This window comes from Scyliorhinus canicula, chromosome 9 (genome assembly GCF_902713615.1).
Source record: "Scyliorhinus canicula chromosome 9, sScyCan1.1, whole genome shotgun sequence".
NCBI classification, from domain to species: domain Eukaryota; kingdom Metazoa; phylum Chordata; class Chondrichthyes; order Carcharhiniformes; family Scyliorhinidae; genus Scyliorhinus; species Scyliorhinus canicula.
Window position 1 is genome coordinate 122,110,482 of NC_052154.1, and position 23,437 is coordinate 122,133,918.

At 48.7% G+C, this 23,437-nt stretch overlaps 1 protein-coding gene and 1 pseudogene across 1 annotated transcript in view; both read left to right on the plus strand.

Moving 5' to 3' along the window:
* Positions 1–23,437, plus strand: part of slc25a22a (solute carrier family 25 member 22a) — a 230,612-nt gene that overhangs the window by 121,848 nt on the left and 85,327 nt on the right.
* On the plus strand, positions 1,314–2,536 carry LOC119971652 (annotated as a pseudogene).

Genomic DNA, 23,437 nt, shown 5'->3' on the forward strand with positions numbered 1-23,437 from the left:
TATTTACTATCTTGTGCATTTATAAGATGCCTGCCTCCTTTCCAGGCTGAAAAGTTGAAGGGGTAGATTTCAAATCAGTGGAAATTAAAATGGACAGTTTTTATATATTTAAAATTATTTTATTTCGGCATTTTCATAGAAACATACAAATGCAGAAGAAAAATCATACAACATTTTAAATGACCAACACCCACTTCTATCTCCCCCCCCCCTTCTCCCATCCAACCTTCCCCATTTTAACACTCTTACCCACCATACAAACTTTGCTGACCTCTCAATCCTCCTTAAAGAAGTCAATGAATGGCTTCCACTTCCGAGCGAACCCCTCAACTGAACCTCTCAGGAAGAACTTGACCTTCTCCAGCCTCAGGAATTCTGCTAGGTCGCACACCCACACCCCCACTTTTGGCAGCTCAAAGTCCTTCCATCCAAGCAAGATCTGTCTCCGGGCCACCAGGGAGACAAAGACGTTGGTCTCTCTCACCCCTGGACTCCTGGGTCTTCCGACACCCCAAATATTGCTACTGCAGGATTTGTGCCCATCTTCACCCCCAGCACCTCAGACATAATGTCCAGGACCCGTTCAGCTTCGGACATGCCCAAAACATGTGGACGTGATTTGCAGGCCTCCCCACGCACCACCCACACCTATCCTCTACCCCCTCGAAAAACCTGCTCTATGAATTACCTTAAACTGAATGAGACTTTGCCTCACACATGACGAGGACACTTTCACCCTCCGCAGGGCTTCACGTCCCGGCCTCCACTTCCTCTCCCAGCTCCTCCTCCCACTTGTGCATAATATCCCCCACCAGGGCCCCATCCCACTCCATCAGCTCCTTGTAGACCTTGGACATCTTCCTCTGCCCTACCTTCTCTTTCAACAGTACCTCATCCTGCAACCCCAGGGGAGGTAGCCCAGGAAAAGATGGCGCCTCTCTCCTCACAAAGTCCCGGACCTGCAGGTACCTAAAACTGTTCCCCCCAAGGCAGCTCATATTCTTCCTCCAGCTTCGCGAATCTGCTCCGTATAAACAGATCACCAAATGGCTCAATTCCCTGTCTGCCGCCACGCCTGAAACTTCACATCCAGCCCCCTCGGCTCAAACCTACGTGTCACAGATCGGTGCCCACATTGAGGCACCCTCAAATCCCGAATGCTGCCTCCACTGCCCCCGCACCCTTGAGGCTAACACCACCACCGGGCTCACCCAGTGTCTGGCCAGCGAGAATGGCAGAGGCGCTGTGAACAACGCACTTCAGGATACATTTCCAGTTGGGATTTGTGCAGTTGGAGTTTCCAAGGCTGCACAATGTTTAAAAAACTGGATGAAAAGGAAAGTGTTTCAAACTGTCTGTGCGGAGTCTGCACGTCCTCCCCGTGTGTGCGTGGGTTTCCTCCGGGTGCTCCGGTTTCCTCCCACAGTCCAAAGATGTGCGGGTTAGGTGGATTGGCCATGCTAAATTGCCCGTAGTGTCCTAAAAAGTAGGGTTAAGGGAGGGGGGGGGTTGTTGGGTTACGGGTATAGGGTGGATACGTGGGTTTGAGTAGGGTGATCATGGCTCGGCACAACATCGAGGGCTGAAGGGCCTGTTCTGTGCTGTACTGTTCTATGTTCTAAACTGCATTCAGCTGAAAATATCTGTTATTAAAGGCATTAAGAAGCAGTTTGTGAGCCATGGTTAAACCAAATCATGCCAAAGAAGGACTCTGTAAAAATAGCAACATGCCAGGTACATATAGAGATCCTGACTGTTAATGGAGAAATGTTGTTCTTCAGACAGAGGGAGGGACCTTTCTACCCCACCTTACAATTACTTCACAAATATCCCACTATCTTGTCACATCAACAGGTTGATAAAGGGGCCATCAAGTTTGTGCTCAGTAGGGCAGCACGGTGGCCTAGTGGTTAGCACAGCTGCCTCACGGCGCTGAGGTCCCAGGTTCGATCCCGGCTCTGGGTCACTGCCCGTGTGGAGTTTGCACATTCTCCCTGTGTCTGCGTGGGTTTTGCCCCCACAACCCGTAATGTGCAGAGTAGGTGGATTGGCCACGCTAAATTGCCCTTTAATTGGAAAAAATAATTGGGTGATCTAAATTTATTTTTTAAAAAGTTTGTGCTCAGTGGGGCCAATATCAAATGTATTTGTCTAACTTCCCCCTGGAGCTAAGCTTCACCCAGCTGGCACTGACACTATAGTTGCTATAATGGCAGAAGACAAACAACATGCCCTCTCTGAGGGAGTTATGAAGGTGCCAGCAGACAAAATTGAACAGGTCAGCAAAGGTATTGGAATTGAGAACATGCATTATGTAAATAATGTTCTTTGGCACATGAAGACATACAAATAACACACATACCAGCAATGTGTGAGATCTGCTGGAAGGGGAAAATGGACAGACCCAGGTGCGAGACATGTAGACGTTGGCAGTGTTGGAATTTAAGAGTTGTATTTTTTATTTTGCTTTGCGTAAACCCAACACTTCAAGGTGGGGGAAGAAAACAATTTTGTGTTGCATCTGTCCTGGATTTATCTCGCCCTATTTAAACCTGTCCAAATTACAAAAGGATTGTAATCACATCAAAATGCAGCAAAAACAATTGGCAACAACTTGACTCAAAATCAAGTATCACAATGCAGCTGTGTTTAACTAGAACAGTGGGTTTGTACAAACATGGTGCATAGTTCATTTCTAAATATGTTCATTAAATTAATGCAAGATTAAAAGAAAACGATGCGCTTCAGCTCTGATGTATCATCAATTGAACGCGAGACGAGTTGCTGAACAAAAGTATGGCTTTAATCTACTAGATGTTAGCCCTGCGGTCGATTACAGTAGAAGGACGACCGCAGGGAATACTGGGTATTTATATCCCGCCCTGGAGGCAGGGTTAACTCAGCCTCTCGACCAATCGGGGAGCCGGCACATGACTGGTCTCAACCAACCGGTCGAGAGGCACATGACCGACCAGGGCCAATGGTAAGCCGGTGTTCTGCACCAATGGCAGGCAGCTATGCTAATCATACCACCACATTCACCCCTTGCGGAGAAAGAAGCCGGGGGGGGGCGGGGAGAACTGGTGGTATGAGTAGTGAGGAGAGAACAAAAAAAATGTATCCTTGGCTTCCCACTGGCCCAGACATTTCGCAACAGTACATAGTGTCCATACAAGGTTCATGGTGGTGTTGAAGTTAAATGGACTCGATCAGCCTTTTCGTTGCCCATGACGTCCTGGCAGACCGCCGCAGGGGAGTTGGTGACGTTGGTTCAGCCGATGGTGGTGGTTCAGCTGATGTCCTCGACTCCGGGAGCGACGGTCCTTGAACTGTCTCTGTACCCCAGGCTGGTGGTGGAGACGCCATGGATGAGGAAGGGTGGCCAGGGTGGGGCGCTGGGGGGAAAAGGGGCGGGGGGGGTCTGTGGTGAAGGGGGCAAGCTGGCGGGTGCAAGGTCCCGAAGGGAGACGGTGTCCTGCCGACCGTCGGGGTACTCCACATACGCATACTGCGGGTTAGCGTGGAGTAACTGGACTTGTTCCACCAACGGGTCGGACTTGTGCACCCGCACATGCTTCCGGAGCAAGATGGGTCCGGGGGCGGCCAGCCACGTCGGGAGAGGGGATCCGGAGGACGACTTCCTGGGGAAAACCAGAAGATGTTCATGAGGTGTTTGGTTAGTTGTGGTACAGAGGAGGGAGTGGATAGAATGTAGGGCATTGGGGATAACCTCTTGCCATCGGGAAATAGGGAGATATCTGGACCGAAGGGCCAGTAGGATGGTCTTCCAGACGGTACCATTCTCCCGCTCGACCTGTCCGTTACCCCGGGGGTTATACCGGTCGTCCTGCTAGAGGCAATGCCCCTGCTGAACAGGAATTGACGCAGCTCGTCGCTCATAAATGAGGACCCCCGATCGCTATGTATGTACGCGGGGTAGCCGAACAGGGAGAAAATGGAGAGGAGAGCCTTAATGGCGGTCGATGTGGTCATGTCGGGGCAGGGAATGGCGAAGGGGAACCGGGAGTATTCATCGATCGCCGTCAGGAAGTAAATGTTGCGGTTGCTAGAGGGAAGGGGCCCCTTGAAGTCAATGCTGAGACGTTCAAAGGGGCGGGATGCTTTGATCAGATGCGCGCGCTCGGGGCAGTAGAAGTGCGGTAGCACTCTGCGCAGATGTGGCAGTCACGGGTTACAGTCCTGACTTCCTCGATGGAGTAGGGCAGGTTGCGGGTCTTTATGAAATGATAGAAACGGGTCACCCCTGGATGGCAGAGGTCCGCGTGGAGGGAGCGGAGGTGGTCCATCTGCGCGCTGGTGCAGGTACCGCGGGACAGGACATCAGGAGGCTCATTGACCTTCCCAGGACGATACAAGATATCGTAGTTGTACGTGGACAACTCGATCCGCCACTGCAAGATCTTGTCGTTCTTAATCTTGCCCCTCTGTGCATTATCGAACATGAAGGCTACTGACTGTTGGTCTGTGAGGAGGGTAAACTTCCTGCTGGCCAAATAGTGCCTCCAATGTCGCACAGCTTCGACTATGGCCTGGGCTTCCTTTTCCACTGAGGCGTGGTGGAGTTCGGAAGCCTGGAGGGTTCTGGAGAAGAAGGCCACTTGGTCTGCCCGCTTGGTTCAGGGTGGCCGCCAGAGCTACTTCTAATGCACCGCTCTCGACCTGGAAGGGGAGGGACTCGTCGATGGCGCGCATCGTGGCCTTTGCGATGTCCGCTTTGATGCGGCTAAAGGCCTGGCAGGTCTCTGACGACAGCGGGAAGGTCGTGGACTGAATGAGGGGACGGGCTTTGTCGGCGTAATTGGGACCCCATTGGGCGTAGTAAGCGAAGAAACCCAGGCAGCGTTTGAGGGTATTGGGGAGAGGGAGTTCCATCAGGGGCGCATGCGTTCGGGGTCGGGGCCTATCACTCCGTTGCGCACTACATAGCCGAGGATGGCTAGACGGTCGGTGCTCGTGTATCCTTATTGTAAGTTAGGTTAAGGGGTTTTGCGGTTTGGAGGAATTTTCGGAGGTTGGTGTCATGGCTGGTCGTGGCCACAGGTGGTGACATTATCGAGGTACGGGAAGGTAGCCCGTAAAACGTACTTGTCGACCATTCGTTCCATCTCCCGTTGGAAGACCGAGATCCCATTTGTGACACCAAATGGAACCCTGAGGAAGTGGTAGAGGCGCCCATCTGCCTCGAACGCGGTGTACTTGCGGTCACTCGCGCGGATGGGGAGCTGGTGATAAGTGAACTTGTGGTCCACCGTGGAGAAGACTTTGTATTTCGCAACCTCGTTTACCATGGCGGAAATACGGGGGAGAGGATACGCGTCCAGTTGCGTAAACCGGTTGATGGCCTGGCTATAGTCGATTACCATCCGTTTTTTCTCCCCAGTCCGGACCAGCACTTGGGCTCGCCAGGGACTGTTGCTGGCCTCGATGACCCCTTCCTTCAGCGACCTCTGACCTGATGAATGTCTGGTCCTGGGCGCTGCACCGGGTCGCAACGGGTTTGCAATCGGGGGTGAGATTAGCAAACAAGGAGGGGGGGTCCACTTTGAGGGACGCGAGGCTGCAGACAGTGAGGGGGGGGGGATATAGGGCCGCTGAATTGGAAGGTCAAGCTCTGCAGGTTGCACTGGAAGTCCAGTCCTAGGAGTGCCGGTGCGCAAAGGTCGGGGAGGATAAGGAGTTTATAATTTTTAAAAACCTTCCCCTGGACCGTGAGGTCCGCGATGCAGCCCCCGGTGATGCGGACGGAGTGCGAACCTGAGGCTAACCCGATTTTGTGTTTTACAGGGTGGACAGGGAGCGCGTGTCAGAGTGTACGAAGCTTTCCGTGCTCCCAGAGTCCAGCAGGCAGCCCGTCTCGTGCACGTTGAAGTGGATTTGTGTCGTCGTCTTAGCGAGCGTGCGTGGACGTGACTGGTCGAGCTGAATGGCCGCGAGCCATGGAGAAGATCCATCGTCGTCGTCGGCTGAGTGGGTGCTGGCAGGACCTTGTGTGCCAGTCCAGGATGGTGGCGCCCAGGACCCGCACGTGGAGTCGGGGCCCCAAGATGGCGGCGCCCAGGATCTGCACGTGGAGTCGGGGCCCCAAGATGGCGGCGCCCAGGATCCACACGTGGTGTCCGGGGCCCAAGATGGCGGCGCCCGCAGGACCCTCGTGGTCGCTGGGGACGGGGTTAGCACTGCCGGCGGGCCGATCGGAGCGGCTGAGAGCGGGGGCAGAGAGGCGCGCAGGCCGGGCGCAGGGGGGGGGGGGGAATTAGTGCGGTGCGCTGGAAGGGCCCGGAGGAGGAGATCCCCGGTCGCTGCGCGACACAGCAGCGACCGATTTGGCCTGGCAGACCGACGAAAAATGGCCCCCCTTCCCGGAGCTCTTACAAAGTGCGGAACGGGCCGGGCAGCGTGGGCGAGGGTGTTTGGCGAACCCACAGAAATAGCAGCGGGGCCCCGCGGATTTGTCGGGGTGTCCCACGGCGTAGGCCTGAGGGGGGTCGGGTGCGGCGGATGGCGGTGGGGAAGCATGCCAGGAGGCCCAGGGCGCTGCAGCGCGGCTGGGGACATAGACGCGGGCGTTTAAGTTGGCGACCTCCAGGGAGGTGGAGAGAGTCCGTACCTCAGTTAGGCTGAGGTCGTCTTTTTCCAGCATCCGCTGGCAGATAGCGGCTGACTGCATCCCAGCCACGCAAGCACTCAGTGGGTGAAACTTCGAGGCAGGCGCAATTCCTTCCCAGGACAGCGAGGGCCCGGTAAAAATCGTCTAAGGACTCACCGGGGAACTGTTGTCTGGTAGCCAGCAGATGTCGGGTGAACGGTTTACCGGCTTAAGAAATTGTCCCTTTAGCATATCCATGGCCACGTCGTATTCCTTTTCTTCCCCTTTCATCGCGTAGGCCACCATGCCCACGCTGGAATGGAGAATATGAAGCTTCTGTGCCATGGTGGGGGGGGCTACTTGCGGTCGCCAGATAGCTATCGAAACACACCAGCCAATGCCTGAAGATTTTCGATGCGTTCGGAGTTTGCGGGCTGATGCGGAGGCATTTGGGCTTGATCCGGAGCTCCATCTTCAAATTTCTAGTAGATTAAATTGATGTACCATCAATTGAACGCGAGACGAGTTGCTGAACAAAAGTATGGCTTTAATCTACTAGATGTTAGCCCTGCGGTCGATTACAGTAGAAGGACGACCGCAGGGCGTACTGGGCATTTGTATCCCGCCCTGGAGGCGGGGTTAACTCAGCCTCTCGACCAATCAGGGAGCCGTCACATGACTGGTCTCAACCAACTGGTCGAGAGGCACATGACCGACCAGGGCCAATGGTAAGCCAGTGTTCTGCACCAATGGCAGGCAGCTATGCTAATCATACCACCACAAGCTTGTTCACCTACAAGAAGCTGCCTCCACCCGCCCCCACACCGACCCCTTCCCCACTACCCATTTCTGAACCATAGCAACCCAGTAGTAGTTCATTATGTACGGCAATACAAGCCCCACCCCCACACACACACACACACACACCCTTCCCAGAAAACCCCCCCGTGACCCGCGGGGGTCAGTTTCTATATCAACGCCTGACCAAAACACAATACAGTTCGTCACAATGTTCTCCGATTTGTAATCTATTATTTCGGCATGGTTTTGCTAGTTTACATTGGTTGGGCATGTTGAGCATTGATTTTACTCACCCCCATGTCTCAATCAACCCCACCATAGCTATTTCAGTGCCATTCGCGGAGTAGATCTTTTGCCCATTTCTCCTGCCAGTAGGCAACACTCACTCTTGTCTGAGTTAAATTCCTCCTTCCATTGTATGGCCTATCACATTTTTGTTAACTCATTCTGGCATTTCTAACTGGCTTCCTTCAATCAACAGCCCTTTCGAATTTGGTACCATCTGCCAATTTGCTCTGAGTTTCAATCTAAGCAATTAATATAAATTACAGACAGTAGTGGCCTCAATATTGACCCAGGAACATCCAATTTCATGCTGTCCCTGGTTTCCGCCCCCTCAACTCTGGCAATACCCTTCAAACCAGTTCTTACCTACCCTTTACATCTAATTCATTTTCCATACCCAGGTTTTGCCTGAATCTGTGCAGTTTTGAACCTAATTAGTAACCTGTCATGTGAAACTTTTATCGCCTATCTTTTGGAACTTCAATTGCATGATATCTATTTGAGGATTTATTGATCAACTTGGGATGTCACTTCCTCAATGAAGTTCAGGGAGGTTTGGCCAAGAAGGATCTTTCCAATCTCAGTCCAAATTATCTGTTGTTTACCAGGTTAAGATTGTCTCTTTAATCCTCAATCCTTCAATTAGCAGTGGTGAAAATTGCTCCAATCAACGGCACAGCGAATAAGAGGAGCAATTCCACCACAAACTCTTTTTGCTCACTATTGAACCCAAACAATTTGATTTCAGTTTATTTTCATTTCCATTGAAATGAAGGTCGGGCATGTTATATAACTGCCGGACCATTCACTCCACCAGTTTACCCCTCAGTGGTGAAGATAAAAATTGCCACCAATATTTCCTTTTTATTTTAAAGAAATCAGGGCTTTCTGTACACGGTTGTTTGTCATGTCCCCCCCTGTCATGCCCCCCCACATCTCTTCTGCCACCCGCAGCCGCCATATTCCACAGGGCAGCACGGTAGCATTGTGGATAGCACAATTGCTTCACAGCTCCAGGATCCCAGGTTCGATTCCCGGCTTGGGTCACTGTCTGTGCGGAGTCTGCACATCCTCCCCGTGTGTGCGTGGGTTTCCTCCGGGTGCTCCGGTTTCCTCCCACAGTCCAAAGATGTGCAGGTTAGGTGGATTGGCCATGATAAATTGCCCTTAGTGTTGGGTGGGGTTACTGGGTTATGGGGATAGGGTGGAGGCGTTGACCTCGGGTAGGGTGTTCTTTCCAAGAGCCGGTGCAGACTCGATGGGCCGAGTGGCCTCCTTCTGCACTAAATTCTATGATAAAGATTCATTCTTTTTCAACTCTGCTTGAAGAAAACTCTTGCAAATTTATCTCCCATGACCAACATTCTCCTTTAAATAATAATGTTCGAATGAGGGAAAACATTACGCAGGAGCACCTAATCACTTGTTTCAGAATGTCCAAGTAATTCCCAGGTAACCCATGTATAAAAGTTATGACAAATAATCCAGCTCAAGGAAGGGGAAAAAATAGAGTTATTTTGTGGCCTGGTTAGGGATTATTTTAATGCAGCCCAAGGCTGCTGAATTACCATGTCTGGCTTTTAGTTATCTCGAATTTTCTGTCATGTAAATGGGACAGCAAAAGTCTTGTGTGTTTTAAATTAAGTTCCCTTTTTTAAATATTATTGGGGCAGACCGGGCCAAGTGCCCCGCCAAATTTAATACCACCAAGGCAGGCCTGTACAAGGGTGGGGTGGGCTGTGGTTCGGTATGCTGTGCCCAGCCTAACTGTGGGTAACCATCAGAGGAAGGAAGAGAATTCATTCGATTTGATTTATTATTGTCACATGTATTAGTATATAGTGAAAAGTATTGTTTCTTGAATGCTGTACAAACAATGCATACCGTATATAGGGAAGGAAGGCGCGACTGCAGAATATAATGTTACAGTTATAGCAAGGTGTAGAGAAAAGATCAACTTGATACGAGGTAGGTCCATTCAAAAGTCTGATGGCAGCAGGGAAAGAAACTGTTATTGATTCAGTTGGTACGTGACCTCAAACTTTGGTATCTTTTTCCTGATGGAAAAAGGTGGAAGAGAGTATGTCTGGGGTGCCTGGGGTCCTTAATTATGTTGGCTGCCTTTCTGAGGCAGTGGGAATTTACGGGAATTTATGGATGGGAAGCTGGTTTGCGTGATGGACTGGGCTACATTCACGGCCTTTTGTAATTTCCTGCGGTCTTGGACAGAGCAGGCTCCATACCAAGTTGTGATACAACCAGAAAGAATGCTTTCTATGGTGCATCTGTCGAAGTTGGTGAGAGTCGTAGCTGACATGCCAAATTTCCTTAGTCTTCTGAGAAAGTAGAGTCATTGATTGGCTTTCTTAACTATAGTGTCGGCATGGGGGGACCAGGACAGGTTGTTGGTGATCTATACACCTAAAAACTTGAAGCTCTCGACCCTTTCTACTTCGTTCCCATTGATGTAGACAGGGGGCATGTTCTCCACTACGCTTCCTGAAGTCAATGACAATCTCCTTCGTTTTGTTGACATTGAGGGAGAGATTATTGTCGTTGCACCAGTTTGCCAGATTCTCTATCTCATTCCTGTACTCTGTCTCGTCATTGTTTAAAATCTGACCCACTCTGGTAGTGTCATCAGCAAATTTGAAAATCGAGTTGGAGGGGAATTTGGCCACACAGTCATAGGTATATAAGGAGTATAGTAGGGGACTGAGGACACAGCCTTGTGGGTAACCGGTGTTGAGGATGATCGTGGAGGAGGTGGTGTTGCCTATCTTTACTGATTGTGGCCTGTGGGTTAGAAAGTTCAGGATCCAGTCACAGAGGGAGGAGCCAAGGCCAAGTCCACGGAGTTTGGAGATGCGTTTAGTAGGAATGATGGTGTTGAAGGCTGAGCTTTGTCGATAAATAGCAGTCTGACATAGGTGTCTTTGTTATCTAGGTGTTCTAGGGTAGAGTGCACGGTCATGGAGATGAACTATGGACCTGTTGCAGCGGTAGGCGAACTGTAGTGGATCAAGGCAATCTGAGAGGCTGGAGTTGTTTCGTGCCATGACTAACCTTTTGAAGCACTTCATGATGATGGATGTCAGAGCCACTGGACGATAGTCATTAAGGCACGCTGCTTGTCTTTTTTTCATACAGGGATAATGGTCACCTTCTTGAAGCAGATAGGAACCTCCGATTGTTATAAAGAGAGGTTGAAGATGTATGCGAATACCTCTGCCAGCTGATCCGCGCAAGACCGGAGTGCTCGTCCGGGTACCCCATCCGGGCCAGTGGCTTTCGTGAGTTGACCTTCGAGAAGGCTGCTCTGACATCTGCAATGGTGATCTCAGATAAAAGTTCATCGCCGGCTTCTGGGGTGGAAGGCTTTCTCTCACTGACCTCTTGCTCGGAATGGATGCGTTGAGCTCATCAGGGAGGGGTGCATTGGAGCCGGCGATTTTACATGCCTTCATCTTGTAGCCCGTTATGTCTTGCAGACCTTGCCATAGGCAGCGGGGGTCCGTGTGGCTAGCCTGGGACTTGAGCTTGGTCCGGTAATGTCTTTTGGCATCTTTGATGGATTTCTTTTTTTTATAAATGTTTTTCTTCTCCATTTTCACATTTTCCTCCAAAATTTACACCCCACCCACAAACAGTAAATGGTAACAAATACAAAATCAATCCCCTTAACAATAACAACGATCCCATCCTCCCACCACCCCAAACAACGGCCCACCTGTCAATATATACATCCAATAAACCAAACCCTCCCACGGTGGAAGCAAAAAACAAAGGAGAAAAAGAAAAAAGGAGTCCAGGACCGCCCATGGTCAACATAGAGTCCACTCCCCCCCCCCCCCCCCCCCCCCCCCGCCCACACACACACACACTTAACGCCGTCCAACCTCTGAAAGAGTGCCGTACATGATACCCAAGAGTTGTAAAACCCCCCCTAGGAAAGCCCAAAAATCCCCTTTTAGCACACAAACCCCTCATCCACCTACACCCCAAAGAGCCCTGACTTTGAGTGAAAGTCCCATCACTTCCCTTGTCCAAATATATACAACATCGGCTCCTTTAGCCCATACACCCGCATGCAGTGAAACAAACAAACAAACAAAAAAGAAAATACAGTTATTAGGTTACATCGGCACATGGCCATTTCTCAGTTTCTCAGTTCTGCCACATTCCTTCTGCCTTCGCAAACTCCTCCGCTGCCTCCGCCGTTCCAAAATAAAAGTCCTTGAGCTTGTAAGTCACCCTCAGCTTCGCTGGATAAACAATGCCGCACTGCACCTTGCTAATGTACAGTACCCTCTTCACCCGGTTGAAAGCAGCTTGCCTCCTCGCCAGCTCCACCGTAAAGTCCTGGTACACACGTATACCAGCTCCAGCCCACTGCACCACCCGCTTCTGCTTGGTCCAGCACAGGACCTTCTCCTTCACACTACCTACGGAAACACAGAGTCACTACCCTTGGCGGCTCACCCGCCTTTGGTACAGGCCTCCATGACCGATGAGCCTGATCCAGTTCATATCGGGAGGGATCCTCCCCCTCCCCCAATAGTCCCGCCAGCATCGCAGCAAAATACTCAGTCAGTCTCGGCCCTTTAACTCCTTCGGGCAGCCCCACAATCCTCAAATTCTGTCGCCTGGACTTGTTTTCCAGGTCTTCCAATTTTCCTTGCAGATCCTTGTTCACCGCCATAACCTTCCGCATCTCCTTCCCCATCGACGTAAGTTGATCACCATGCTGCAATAATGTCTCCTCCACTTCCTTCAGCGCCTCCCCTTGCTCCCACACCTCCACCACTGCACTCGCCACCGCCGTCGTCACCGGGGAAATCGCCTCCTCCACCAGCACACTCAAAACCTCCCTCATCTCCTTCCTCATTGTCTCCATGTATTTTGTAAACTGCCTTTCGAATTCCGCAGCTATTACCTTAGTTATTTCTTCAGCCGTAAGAAATGCGGCCTCCCCTGATGCTCCAGCCTCCATTATCCTTCGTGACCCCACGGTGACATTTCTACTCCCCGACGAACTTTCAGCTGTTTTCACAGCCGTTTTCTTACTGGACCTTGACATATCCCTTCCCTGTACTTTCTCCTGGCCTTCACAGCCTTCGCTGCCCCTAGAACCGGGCATCAATCCCTGACAATGCTGTTCCCGAACGGGAGCCCTCCAACGCGTGGCTGCCTCCCGCCCGCCATCAACGGAAGTCAGCCATCACCGCTTCTTCAATGGCCTTGGTGAGATCTTTTCACAGTTGTTCCCTCTGCTGCTAGAATTCAGCTTTCAAAAAGGCCCTCAAGTCAGCTTTAGGCTTTTAAGCTTGCCTTCCCCGCCTACATGCTGGACGAGGCTTTTGTCTCTGCTGTAGCTTCAGCCAAATCTTTCACTGTTTCTGCGGGTCTGGTAACCAAGAAACATACCATTCCTGAGGGAAAGTACTCCTCCAACATTCACCTACGCCTTTTCATCAAAATTCCACCCCGTATTGCTTAAAAAAGAGTTCTTTTCTGTAACCTTGGGCAGGAGCTACCTTGTGTGTGACCACTTACTCCATGGTGCACACCGGAAGCCTTTGATGGATTTCTTTAGATCATATCTGGCTTTCTTGTAGAGGTCAGGGTCGCCTGATTTGAACGCCTCAGACCTGACTTCAGCAAGCAGTGGATATCCCTGTTCATCCAGGATTTCCGGTTTGAAAACACGCGGATTTGCTTCTTTGGCACACAGTCTTCTGCACACTTACTAATGAAGTCAGTTGCTGTAGTGGCGTACTCATTCAGGCAGGAACTCTTCTTCACTGCATCGGCTGAGGTGGAAGAGTTTGTACGAGGACACGGGCTGGCAAGCAGCAACAGTGAAGGCAAACTAATTTGAAAGAAAAAGACACGTGTGGGACAAAACTGCCTTAGAGAAAAATAAGTTGGTACTAGGCAGTCAACATGGCTTTGTAAAGGGCAGGCCATGTCTGTCAAATTTAATTGAGTTTTTTAAGGAAGTGACACAGGCAGTGGATGAAGGTAGTGCTGTGGATGTTGCATATTTGGACTTTCAGAAAGCATACATTGCCACTTGACAGGTTGGTTAGCAAATTAAAAATGTTTGGGATTGATGGGTCCTTGGCAGCATGGTTCAGAGATAGGAAACTGAGGGTAGGTATAGATGGGTATTTCTCAGACTGGAGATGAGTTGGAAGTGGTTTCCCAGGACTCTGTGTTGTGCCCTTGCTTTTTCTGATCTATATAAATGATTTAGAAGTGGGTGTTGAGGGAATAATCTCTAAATTTGCAGATGAGACGAAGCTATGGAGAATAATGAATTGTGAGGATGATGCTGAGTGACCTCAGAGGGACGTTGACAAGTTGGCCAAATGGGCAGACACCGGGCAGATGAACTTAAATGCAGCAAACTGAGATAATGCATTTTGGTAGAAGAAACGTGGGGAGACAATATCGGTTCAACTTTGAGGGGAGTACAGAAGCAGAGGGACCTCTGGATTCTAGTGCATAATTCTCTGAAGGTGGTCAAGTTGAAACACTCGTTAAGAACGCTTATCGAATCCGTGGTTTTATAAATGGAGGCATAGAGTACAAAAGCAAGGAAGTGATGCTGCACCTCTACCAATAATTGGTCAGACCACATTTGGAGTAATGTGTTCAGTTCTGGGCACCTTATTTAAGGATGCTAAAGCCCTAGAGACAGTGCAGAGGAGATTTACTAGAATTATACCAGGAATGAGGAATTTTAGATACAAGGAAAGATTAGAGAAATCGTGCTTGTTCTCCTTGGAGCTGAAGAAATTAAGAGAAGACCTTATTGAAGTGTTCAAGATTCTGAACAATTTTGACAGAGTAAAGAAGGATATTCTGTTACCACTAGTTGGCAAATCACTGACTAGGGGGTCACAATTTCCAGATGGTCAGCAAGAGAACTAGGAGTGAGATGAGGAGAAACCTTTTTGCTCAGAGATTTGTTGGGGTTTGAAATGCGCTGCCTGGGAGAATGGTGGAGGTGTATTCCATAGGAGGTTTCAAAAGAGAGCTGGATAGCTGTTTTGGGAGCAGACATGGTGGGCCAAGTGGCCTCCTGTGCTGTAAACAAAAAACAAACAAACTAACAAAGAAGCATTTGACCTAGCTTTGAGTCATAGAAAGCCCAGAAAGGAGGCAGTGAGAACAGAGAGGGGCCGAAACAGGTGAGGGAGAGAGGAGGGGGGGCGTATACAGGACCCATCGACAGACAGATCCAGCCCCAAATTGGGGAAACTAACGAATATGGCAAGGGAGCTGAACACCTTCAAGGAGCAGATGGGGACTGTGGACCGTTGGAGGGTCACAAGAGTGCTCTTTTTTTCCAGGGTCTACACGAGGATCAACTTTTTTACATAGGGAAAGTGGTGCTTTCAGGGGTAATGGGAGCAGAATACTCTGCAATTGTAATCTCCGACCTTGCTCCCACACTAAGTGGATCTGAGATTGAAGATGGGCCAGATTCAGCGCACCCCCGTGGAGTCTAGACATTGCACTCCTCACCATCAAAACATTTTGCGATTGGGTGTCACAGGCCATAGACGGGTGTGTATCGAACAACCAAAATGGCCATCCACATTCTGGGATTCATGAAGGCGGTGATCGGGGGGGAATTATTGCATTCAAGGCACTCAAAGACAGGGATGAGAGGGTGGCCAGGTAACAGCTGGTTGACTCCATACTGGAGGTGGATTGCAGATACCCCATGGCCCCATCCGTGGAATTGCTGCGGAGAGGAAAGAATTGCAAATAGACTTCAACCTGCTCTCCACGGGGAAAGCAGTGTGCCAGCTCTGCCAGACACAGGAGACCTTTTATGAACGTGGAGACAAAGCCGCCTGCTGGCTCACCAGCTGAGAAAGCAGGCAGCCACGAGGGAAATAGCTCAGGTTAAAGTCAGAAGCGACAGGATAGTCGCTGCGCTAGAAAAGATCAATTAAGCCTTTGCAGCTTTCTACTAAGACCTGTACACATCCGAGCATCTGTAGGTGAAAATATTCACGAATAGACCTTTGAGTGAGTAAAGACGCAATTTATTAATTTTCAGAGCTCTGGGAGAAAAGGTCTTTGACCCCCACGGTCTGTGCAGCACTTTTTCTTGCATGATCTGAGGTCGCACTGGATTAATATACAGAAGGAAAGCGGAATTCGTTTGCATTCGCATTTATATATACCCAATCAATTCTGTTTACGTCACAATTCATAACATGCATCTTCAATGCCATAAATAGCTACAAGTTAGCTCCTATAACCTCTAATTGGCAGCTTGCCTTATCCAATCAATTCATTACATAGATAACGGTTACATAAAGTCATGGGGTCAATAGTCCAGCCACGTTGAAACATGTCCTTTCTCATTCCATGCTAGTTCCTTAATTTGGGGCCCCTTTGTCAGTTACAAATAGCAAAGAATGCAGACATTGGGCAAAGTTGCCAACGTCTCATTGTCTCTTCGGATGCATCTGGTTGTGGATCACTTGTTTTGCACAAAGCTTTACTACTTCAGCAGAAGATACTGATAACGTAGGGCCAAGAATATTGACAGAGTCTATTTTATATCAGGCGGCATCCATTTTGCATCTTCTGTAGTCCGTTCGGAATTCTACCTCTTCACACCGGAGGGGAACTCTAAGATGAAGCGGTTCTTCGACGGATGGGCATGTTGGTCGTGGCGGAAGATAAGACATGGGCCTGGAAGCACCACTAGAACTGGAGGAAGTCATGGGGAGTATCAACTTCATGCAGGAGGGGAAGGTGCCGGGGCCAAATGGATTCCCAGTGGACTTCTACAAACAATTTGCCTCGCATTTGCGGGAGATGTTTGTAGTCTTGCTAGCAAAGGGCACCCAGCCATCAACACTGGCACAAGTTTCAATATCGCTGATACCCGAAAAGGACAATGACCCAATGGAGAGCAGGTCCTAGATGTCCATCTCACTAATTAACGTAGATGCAAAGATCCTGTCAAGGCGGCTGGAGAGCCATCTGCCAGAGGTAGTCGCGGAGGACCTGATGGGCTTTGTCTCGAACAGGTAGCTTACATCGAGTGTCAGGCACCTGCTGAACGTGATAATGATCCCGTCCAGGGAGATAACAGCAGATATAATTCTATGATTCTAAAATTATCATCTCCCTGGATGCAGAAAAGGCCTTCGGCAGAGTCGAATGGAAGTACCTCATAGAGGTACTGGAACTGTTTGGAATTGGGACAGGGTTCACCTCCTGGTTGAAACTACTGTACAGCGATTGCATGGTGAGCCTATGGCAAACACCACCAGCTTTAGATACTTCTGCCCGCACAGAGGCAGGGATGTCCACTGTCCCCACTTCTGTTCGCCCTGACAATTGAACCACTGCCGATCACCTTCAGAGCAGCGAAGGGTGGAGAGGTGTCCAAAAGGGGTACAGAGACAATAAAGGCCTGGCCCTTCCGAACCTACAGTTCTACCATTGGGCGGCCACCGCAGAAAGGGATGACTTAAGGAACCGGGAGTATTGTGGATGAAAATAGAAGAGAGTTCCTGCACAAGGACACCCCTGAGCCCTAGCCATAACTGCACTCCCATCCCCCACGACCAAATATCCGAAGAGCCCAGTGGTAGTAGCCACACTCGAGACGTCGAGGCAACACTTCGGCCTAAGCAAAATGTCCATCATAGCCCACATCGTCAACAACCACAGATTCACACCTGCAATAATGGACGCCACCTTCAAAAGATTGAGACAGGACGGGGGACTCTGATAGTTAGGGACATGTACACAGACACAGTGAGTAACCTGGGGAACTCATGGAGAGGTTCCAGTTACCAAAAGGAAATGACTGAGATACATTCAGGTCAAAAACCTCTTCATCAAATAAACAACAATGTGCCCCCAAATACCAGGACACTTGTTAGTAGAAGAACCGCTGGACACAGGTGACCTGGGGAAGGGAAACTCTGCAGACAACTATGGGTGACTGTTAGAGGAGGTACGCTCCCCTGGACCAGACGGGGAAAAGGTGGAAGGAGGAACTAGGCATAGAAATAGGAGCAGGATTTTGGATCGAAGCACTGCACAGGGTGACCTTTACCTCCACATGTGCAAGGCTGAGCCTAATGCAGCTCAAGTTGGTGCACAGAGCACAACTTTAGCTCTTCAAGCACATTGAACAGTGTGTTGCTGCTCCAAAAGGGGTACCTTCACCCCTGCAGCATGGAGTCACCAACCTTCTGCTGCCTTCTTGGATCTCAGGAATGCTCCTGAACCCTCTTACCAGGGCTCCTCCTGAGTGCTCTCTACTTAGATTCTGCCACCTGCTGCCCTTTTTGTTTTTGGAGCCAGTTTCCCTGCTGTATTTTAATTGAACTGTGGCTGTTTCCTATCCCTGTCTCCTGTTGAGGTCTCTTCTTTTAGGACCTCTCCCTGTCCCCTGCCAGTGACCTTGCTGGCAATGGCGCTCTGATCCCGGTCATGTGATTCAGGTTTTTGCACCGGTGCGTTGGGCCCATCCTTTGCCCAAATAACCTTCGCTCCCAAACTCTGGTCTGCGCATGCGCCAAAAGTCCGAGGTTTGTCAGAAGTTGAAATTCCTGACCTCAACTGTCAACATTGAGGTCATATGGGGCTGGTTTAGCACACTGGACTAAATCACTGGCTTTTAAAGCAGACCAAGGCAGGCCAGCAGCGTGGTTCAATTCCCGTACCAGCCTCCCCGAACAGGTGCCGGATTGTGGCGACTAGGGGCTTTTCACAGTAACTTCATTGAAGCCTACTTGTGACAATAAGTGACTTTCATTTCATGTTGACGTTCGTAACAAATGGTATTAAAAAGCTGTGAAGTTATGTTGAATTTATATACAACCTCAGTTAGACCATGAGTAATGTGCACAGTTCCGTAGTATATAAAGAAGGGGAGGTGGTGCAATAAACTTGCACAAGGATGATTCCAGACCGGAGAAGGTATACATTACAACAGTGACTACATTTTAGGGAGAACTTTATTGGCTGTTGAAGTGCTTGGGATGTTCTGAGTGCAATTTTAAAAACTTATCATGAAAGCCTCAGCAGGTTGCGACTCTTTTCGGCAGAAAAGGGAGGGCTGAAGGATGATCTGATTGAAATCTTGAGATTTGATAAGATGGATTTAGGGAAGAAAATTCTTCCTGTGTTGGGGATCCAAACTAGGGGAATAAAAATAAGATAATTGACAATAAACCCAGCAGAGAATTCGGTTGGGTTGGGTTGGGGGGGAGGGGGGGGGGGGGGTTGGAATTGTTTACCCAGAGAGTCGTAATAATGTGAAAACAGTTGCCACAGAGTATAGTTGAGGCAAATAGAATAGCTGCATAGAAGAGGAAGCTTCATGAGAAAGGAAGCAAGGAAACAGCAAGGCACAACGCTGATGGTTATGTGCTGGTTCTCTTCAGAAAGAACAGGCGCAGTTTTTGCAGTAATCTATCGAGCTTTTCCAAGTGGTAAGCCAACATGTTATTGCCAGCTGGCATTAACTGTGTCAGTCACATTGACCCTGCTTGAAGTAGATAAATCCTGTATTAGGTAGTTGAACTTGGTGAAAGTGAAAACATGTGCAAGTTCCAAAGAATTTGTTCCTCAATTTAAAGTTGAAGGACCTTTTCAATGTGGATGTTATTAATGACGTTAAAATTTTAAATTGGGGCAAGACCAATTTCAAGGGTATGAGGCAGGAACTTTCAAAAGTTGATTGGGGGTGCCTATTTGCAGGCAAGGGGACAGCTGGTAAGTGGGAATCTTTCAAAAAGATATTAACTAGGGCTCAAAGTGAGCACTTTCTTCTTAGTGAAGGGTGAGGCTCGCAGAATGAGGGAACCCTTGATGACTCAGGATATTGAGGCCATGGCCAAAAGGAAGAAGGAGGCATATGACTTGCATAGACAGCTGGGATCAAATGGATCCCTTGAAGAGTATAGGGCTTATTAGAGCAGACTTGAGAGAGAAATTAAGAGGGCAAAAAGGGGACATGAGATTGTCTTGGCAGATATGGCAAAGGAAAATCCAAAGAGCTTTTACAGAGAAATAAAGGGCAAAAGAGTGACTAGGGAGAGGGTAGGGCCTCTTAAGGATAAATAAGGTCATATATGTGCAGATCTACAAGGGGTGGGAGAGGTCCTAAATGAATATTTCTCTTCCCAGTATTTACTGTTGAGAAAAGCACGAATGTTAGGAAAATTGGGAAAATAAAAAGTAATGTCTTGAGGAGTGTACATATTACAGAGAAGGAGGTGCTGGAGGTATTAAAGCACATCAAGATAGATAAATCCCCAGGACCTGATGAAATGTATTCCAGGACGTTGTGGGATGCAATTTCTGGCCCCCTAGCTGAGATATTTGAATCATCGACAGCCACAGGAGAGATGCCTGAAGATTGGAGGGTTGAAAATGTTGTGCCCTTGTTTAAGAAGGGCTGTAGGGATAAGCCTGGAAACTGCAGACCAGTGAGCTGTACTTCTGAAGTGGGTAAATTGTTAGAAGGTACTCTGAAGGACAGGACCTACAGGCATTCAGACAGGCAAGGGTTAATTAGAACATAGAACATACAGTGCAGAAGGAGACCATTCAGCCCACCAAGTCTGAACCGACCCACTTTGAGCCCCCTATTCCACTCTGGATGCTACCATGCTGCCCCGAATTAGTGAAAGTTAGCATGGTTTTGTAAGGGGAAAGTCATGTATCACCGATTTGATTGAGTTTTTTTTGAAGGGGTAACCAAGGAGGTAGATGAGGGCAGTACAGTCGACATTGTCTACATGGACTTCGGCAACGCCTTTGACAAGTACCACATGGTTGGTTGTTGCAAAAGATTAAATCTCACGGAATCCAGGGTGAGGTAGCCAATTGGATACACAATTGGCTTGGCGACCGAAGTCAATGGATGGTTGAGGTGGGTTGTTTTTCAAACTGGAGGCCTGTGACCAGCAGTGTGCCTCAGGGATCGGTGCTGGGTCCAATGTTAATTGTTATATAAATGATTTGGATAAGAATGTCGGAGGCATGGTTAGTAAGTTTGCAGATTACACCAAAATCGGTGGCATAGAGGGCAGCACGGTGGGCTAGTGGTTAGCACAGCTGCCTCACGGCGCTGAGGTCCCAGGTTCGATCCCGGCTCTGGGTCACTGTCCGTGTGGAGTTTGCACATTCTCCCCGTGTCTGCGTGGGTTTCGCCCCCACAACCCAAAAATGTGCAGAGTAGGTGGATTGGCCACAATAAATTGCCCCTCAATTGGAAAAAATTATTGGGTAATCTAAATTTATTTTAAAAAATAAAAAAATTGGTGGCATTGTGGGTAGTGAAGAAGGTTATATGAGATTGCAACCTTTTCAAAGGCCTTGCTAAAGTCCATGTGGACAACGTCGACTGCACTGCCCTCATTGACCTTGGGCCAGTGGGCTGATGAATGGCAGATGGAGTTTAATTTGGATAAATGTGAGGTGATGCATTTTGGTAGATCAAATCAGGGCATGACCTACTCAGTTAATGGTATGGAGTTGGGGGAGAGTTACAGAACAAAGAGATCTCGGGGTAGAGGTTCTTAGCTCCTTGAAGATGGAGTCGCAGGTGGACAGGGTGGTGATGTAGGCATTCAGCACGCTAGGTTTTATTTGTCAGAATATGGAATACAGGAGTTGGGACGTCTTTTTGAAGTTGTACAAGACATTGGTAAGACCACACATGAAATACTGTGTTCAGTTCTGGTCACACTATTATAGGAATAATATTGTTAAACTAGAAAGAGTGCAAAAGAGATTTACGAGAATGCTATTAGGACTTGATGGTCTGATGCTACCAGGACTTGATGGTCTGAGCTATAAGGAGAGGCTGTGACTTTTTTCCCTGGAGTGTAGGAGGCCCAGGGGTGATCTAATAGATGTCTGTAAAATAATGACGAGCATAGATAAGGCAGATAGTCAACGTCTTTTCCCAAAGGCAGAGGAGTCTAGAACTAGATCAGATAGGTTCAAGGTGAGAGGGAGAGATACAAAAGAGATCAGTGGAGAAATTTCTTCACACAGAGGGTGGTAAGCATCTGGAACGAGCTGCCAGAGGCAGTGGTAGAGGCGGGTACAATCTTTTCCTTTAAAAAAAACAGTTAAACTATGGGCAGCGTGGGTATAGATGGATATGGGCCAAACGCGGTCAAGGGGGATTAGCTTAGTGATAGAAACTGGGTGGCATGGACAAGCTGGGCCAAAGGGCTGTATCCATGCTGTAAATATCTATATTGTTGCTCGTTCTGGGTGAGTGTGCTTAACACTCAATTTGGCTGTTTCGTTTCTTAGCTTTGGAGTCACCAGGTATCGTTAAGATACCGCCACAAGTTTCAAGTTCAAGTTCAAAGCAATAAATCCATACACTAGTTAGTAAGTTCAAACAAGACACGTTTATTATATTACAGTAATCTACTAATCATGCATATAAAACTATAAGGCTAGGCTAATCCTACCACTAATAGGCCGAATACTTATCTGGATAAGGGAACTGCCGGATCAGGGAACAACGGCCTCTAGCTTTATCCTGGGTCCACAGGCTTCCAGTAGTTATGGACTAAAGGGGGTCAGGAGTGTCTACTCTCGTTGCATACGTTGTGACACTTACTTGTTGGCGGCTGCTGTCCAGACCCCTCCTCCTCCTCAAGGTTCTTCTGCTACAACGGTGTTCTGCTGAGAGGGCTGGCTGGTCAAGGAGAGGCTGCAGAGAGAGAGAGCTGGGGTCGGGGTCTCTGTTTTATATCTCTCTCAGGGTCTGGGCAGACCCTCTATTCACTCGCAATCGATTGGGTCTCTTCCCAATCGATTGATTTGAATTCCCCAATAACGGGGCAATCCCTCGATCACTGAGCGGTTCTTGGGACTTATTGTTTTGGACTTCCTTTGGCGCCGAAAATTCTGGCCTTCCATTTAATGTATCGATTTGTGTTAACTTGTTTCCATTGTACGTGGGGATCGCCTGGTATCGCCTCATTAGTATGCTAACTTGTTTTCTTTCACAGTGCTGTCTGGTTTCTGCAGCATTCAGAACTGGTTTCTGCAGTAGCTAGAATACACAAGCGCTTTGCAAGCTGCTTGCTTTTGCAACATGTCCATTTTCCCTGCATTCCTTGTAATCTTCCATTTTGTGTTGGGCAGTGGTCGCCCCAGGTGGCTACAATATGTAATCGAGAGAAACAGAGGATGGGTGCTGAGCTTGCATTGGCACTAGATCCAACACTAGCATTTGGATTATATCATCTGCTTTGCCTGGTAGTATCTAGTTATTATCAAACCATGCATGTCCCCTAAAGGAAAGGATAATGATGACTGAAAGTGACGCTGAATGAATGCCATCTACGGTAATAAACATAGTTAGGTGATCACGGATTGTGAACTGGAGAAATCTTGATCACATGAGTTTAAGAATTGACTACCCCAATGTGCACGCGAGTTTGATCTTCGAGAGTAGTAGCAGGTACATTGTGGGAAGGATATTGAGGTATAAGTTTAGATAGCTTTTATCTGTGCACGATCTGTAGTGAAATTATTAATGTAAGAATGGGGAACATGTTTTCAATTTCATCACAGATAACAATTTGAAGAAATCTTTGTGTCTTTTTTTTTGCTCTAGTTGATGTGAGTAACTGTAGGAGGTGCTGTGAAATAGACGTATTTTAAAATGAAGAGTACATGTGTGTTTTTTTTCTTTCCCAGATCTATACT